Source organism: Ipomoea triloba, chromosome 12 (assembly GCF_003576645.1).
Source record: "Ipomoea triloba cultivar NCNSP0323 chromosome 12, ASM357664v1".
Classification (NCBI taxonomy): domain Eukaryota; kingdom Viridiplantae; phylum Streptophyta; class Magnoliopsida; order Solanales; family Convolvulaceae; genus Ipomoea; species Ipomoea triloba.
In genome coordinates, this window is record NC_044927.1 from 14,982,855 (window position 1) to 14,987,590 (window position 4,736).

Below are 4,736 nucleotides of genomic sequence, written 5' to 3' on the forward strand. Positions count from 1 at the left end.
ACAAACAAACTGAACCATGTGCAAGATTACCAACATAGAAATAAAAACAACATAGATTACCAGAAATTAAAATGACAGAATGAAGCTAAGTGCCTGTGTATGTTCATCTTCAATTCTGTCCCTTAGCTAGCTTCATTAAATTAAAGACAGCATGCACGCATATATAAAACTAACTCATAAATGGATTGGATCTAGGGAAAAAGTCAAAGTAAAGAAGCACTCTCCTATAAATTGTCAAGAGAATGTACCATTAATCCATTATATCCAGAACAATCATTGCCAACACAAGTAAGATTATTGCCGAAGTCCAAAAACTGTAAATTAGATAAAGAAACAGTCTAGTAAAAGATAATTTTAAGAATAGTGAGGGAATGTAGAGAACCACGATAAGATAAAATAACCTGCATGTGATGATTAAGCATACAAGAAAGACTGCACCTGCTTAAATTGAGACACGAAAAAAAAAACAGAGATAAATCCCTTTGAAGGAGGACAGAGTAGACTAGTTATCAGCATAGGCATATTAATGAGTTATGTTCATATAATCCCCATGAAATAAATAAAACTTCGAATTCCCAGTGATATTAAACAAGAATGTAGTATTTAAAAAGGCTTTGAAGCGATAAGTAGGAATCAAAATCCCAGTAATTCTCAAAGAGAAGAATGGATTTGTAACACATTTCCCACTAAAAAATAAAGAACGGAAATCCCAACAATTCTCATAGCTTTTCCATGTATCCATTTTCCTTGAGGCAAGAACTCCTTGAATTGAGAGTTCTAAATGAGAGAAGCATGCTAAACAGAATGTAATGATTGTAATCTGCATGGGTGTCTTTCCTACAGTGTACAGAGTATAAGTTGATTAAAAAGTATACCATGACAATAATAGCTAAAATGAATGTCAAATACGAAATAAATAGCTTACCATCAGGGTCTCTTGATCCAAGGAAGCTCCGGTCATTTATATTTGCCGATCCAATCAAGGTTTTACAGTCATCAATTATCATGATCTTGTTGTGCACATAAATCTAGAAAATTGGCAAACACATGAATCCACCGTGAATGAACAATAGCTATGAAAACTGAGAAACATGAGAGAGGAGAAGTTGAATTCAGAAAATAGATGCCGCTAACATATATGAGCAGTGAGACCATAGAATGATATATAATCATTCACTCTAGAGCCAATCCGATCGTGAAGATTCTACAATATTGAACTATGTTCTCTGCATATTGTCCGATATTGCCAATGCATGATAGCTCTGACAGATGCAGCACCACTATCATCTAATCCACCCTGTCAAAACTTAATACATTAGAGTAAAATATGTATTAGAATGTTTCCTAAACTCAACTTAGGAATTTGGGTTTCCTTATACCTTAGGAGTAGATTATAAGATTCCTAGTTTCACTATCACATGTCCCATAGTTTAGAATAAATGCCAGTGAGCTATTGTAATTTTCATGCATTCCAGATACATTCACGTTATATTGGAATGCATAGTTCAGTAATATTTCTCTGTCGTTAATATATTCCAGATACATGAATTATGAATACATCCAGCAAGTGTATCCATACCTGAAATCCAGGAAGGAGAGGTATGATAATAATAACCCTGAAACAATTGTTCTCATTATAAGCTCTCATGATTCGCTTATACAATGCATCTAACACGATTCTGTATAATGTCATCTCCAGAAAGACTTGAAATGAAAAATTGATTCTGCAAAACATATTCCATCAAGTTCAGAAAATATTCAAGAGTTGCTTAGAAGTCTTGATAACCACAAGAGCAAAGAAGATTGCAATATGAAGATGATTTATAATCTCTTCAATTGACAAAGATTCTTTAAAGAACGAGCATATTACAAACCTTTATATAAACAAAGTGTTCTGCCTTCACAAACATTAATATTCACAAATAAAAAGAAATAAATCAACTAAATAAACAAATATTCGAAATAAATAAATAAATAACAAATAAATGAAGTACAAAATAAAATAAAATAAAATAAAAAACTTACCGGCGAAGAGCGTCGGCGTCTGCGGGCGGCAAGGAGCGTCGGCAACGGAGGGCGAGCGGCGGCGGAGGACGAGCGGCAGTGGAGGACAGCGGCGGCGCGGCAGCGGCGGAACGGAGCTGTCCAGATCTGAAGGCAATGGAGGACGACGGTGACTGTTGCAATGGAGGACGGTGACGACGTTGACGGAGCTGAAGGCGAGCGGTGGCGACGTCGACGGAGCTGAAGGCAAGCGGCGGCGATATCTGTTCGTTCGTTTGGTTCCAGATCTGAAGTCGGTTGCACGCGAACAGGAGCTGAAGGCGAGTGGTGGCAATGAATTATACGTTTAGAAAACTTTGGTTTAATTTTGCGCGTGCAGATTTGTTCGTATTGGCCTGTTTTTTGGTCGACTTAACGTTCCACCTATAGTAACGGGTGCCGGGTAAAGTAAATTAATATTTTATTAATTTACTATAAGCGGCACCCGCAAATATCAGGTGCCGCGTAAAGTGAAATAATAAAATATTATTTTACTTTACGCAGCACATAGTCTATGCGGGTGCAACGTAAAGTTATTTTTTAATTTATTTTTGAGAATACACTACACTTGTTTAAACAGGTGTAATATAAAGTGATGCTTATATGATCAATTTTGTACTAGTGTTGTGGTCTAGTGGAACCCGATGTCCTGGAAAACACTCTCACATGGATAATGAGAGTGGATTCGAGCGTTGAAAATATGAGCGTAGTATGTGTACGTTTAATTTCCTTTTAATTATGGATGTAATATGTGTATGTTTATTTTCCTTTAATTACCCAGCATTATATGTGTATGTTTAATTTTTTATATGGACAGGAAAATTTATCATTATTTCCAATAAAAATGAGATAGTTTTATTATGATTACTATATGGTAATTAAGGAATATATATTACACAGTTTTTTTTTGTTACAATATTATGACATATAAACATATTCCCAATAATATTATTTCGTTTTAAGTTTATTTTTCGAATCAGTATAACAAATATCTAAACCAAACGTGTTATAGGAGTGAATTTAGAAATATTCCAATAATATTAAACCATCAAATAGGTAAATATTATAGTATAAATCAACTCATTTCTATTTATTATAATATAACATTTGCCTTTTAACATTATAAAAAATTTCAATAATAGTGTAAACAACAGTTACGGTGACTTAAAATAGTAAATAGTAAAAAATGAAATAAAAATTATGACAGTACTCCTTAGTATTTATTGATTTTACTCTAATATTGGAACAAAATTGAATTAGTACTTTAAATGAGTTGTTTATACCTTAATAAAAGATTACACCATTTTTTTTTTGGTTTTGTTACAATATAATGAAAAACATTTATATATAAGGCAAACACTTTATGTTCAAATGAATTTACTGAAAATTGTTGATCATGTAAGACTTCTAGATTTGTTTAATTAATTGTTTAACATCAATTTACCTATTTTTTAATCCAAATAAAGCATAATACTCCATATTAATATTGTTAGGAACCACGAACCATTGATTTTGATGATACCAAAGACCCGAGGAGACCCCCTATTTCTTTTTGTCTTTTATAGTCTAAGGTATTGGATTCATGTCACGGTCTTAGTAGCTAGATGAATCCTTCCTCTCCAAAGAGTGACTTGTTACTGTCTCTGAACAAGTCTTTAAGTAAAAGACTTAAGACCAAAGCATTGAAGACTGAAGACACGAAGACTTGAAGAGCTGAAGAGCTGAAGACCGAAGACCGAAGACTTAGGCCAAAACAAGGAAGGGCCGAATTCTTGAAACCGAACAATCATAAGGCGATTGATTCGAGGAAACTGATGAAAATAATAAGGTTAATCATTCTCACGAGTAACCAAGGCCAAGACATTCTCTGAAAGTTGTCTTATCTATAGCCTTGAAGATGGGTATAATCTGAATGTCAAAATGGATCCTAGGCAACGATCCCGAGAAGCATTTAATAATTGTCACCTTTTTGTGAGACAAAAGTCAAATTGTCCTTGCATAAAAGTGAACAAACTGCTAGAAAAGTACTGACATTCTGAAAAAGGTCAAACCTTACCCATTGGATATTACACACTGGACAATAGATTTGAATTTTTGGATTCCCTCCAACGGATCTGAAAATTCCCACCTATAAATACCCTTGTCCCATCTCACTTGAACAAGGTTGAAAAAGCAAAAACTCACTAGCAAGCAACATCATTTTCCAGTGTGTCAAAAATACTCAAAAGCTCAAAGTCTTATTCAGATAGTGAAGGAGATCTTGTGAAGCTCTAGCGTTAAGATCAAGAAATTCAAGCACAATAATCTCAAAGTTGGGGAAATAGTCTCAACCATTTTCAACCACCTCTACTTGTGAAGTAGAAGAGGCAGAGTAAACTTTGCAGGAGTTGAAAAACCTAATCAAACGTGGCTGCCGGGCTTGGTGATCAAGGGAGCACGTTGTAAAGGAGAGTTGTACTATTGAGGAGAAAATAGTGCAAACCTTCACGAGTTGTGAAGAAGAGTGGAGTAGGCTTCGTTAACAGCCGAACCACTATAAAAATCTCTCACTCTCTCTTTATTATTTACGTACTACATTGCATGTCACTCTCAAATAGGGATGGCAATTTCAATCCGCCCCGCGGATATCCACCCGAATCCACCCCGCATGGGTCGGGTGTTTTTGGGTGATAGTGGGTGGTGGATCGGGGGTG

The 4,736-nt window shown here is 35.0% G+C and overlaps 1 long non-coding RNA gene across 6 annotated transcripts in view; it reads right to left on the reverse strand.

Annotated features, from left to right (window-relative positions):
* The window catches only part of LOC115998603, a 9,014-nt gene extending 6,659 nt beyond the window's left edge, over window positions 1-2,355 (reverse strand). For 4 of the 6 annotated variants that reach the window (XR_004093922.1, XR_004093921.1, XR_004093917.1 and 1 more), the window contains exons 1-2: window positions 2,026-2,355; window positions 1,580-1,724 (exon numbers count right to left, since the gene is read on the reverse strand). This is a non-coding gene — a long non-coding RNA (uncharacterized LOC115998603). Of the gene's footprint in view, window positions 1-401; window positions 1,298-1,579; window positions 1,725-2,025 lie in introns of all 6 variants that reach the window. The other 2 variants (XR_004093920.1, XR_004093919.1) reach the window with 2 other exon arrangements.
* Between the last annotated feature and the right edge of the window lie 2,381 nt (window positions 2,356-4,736).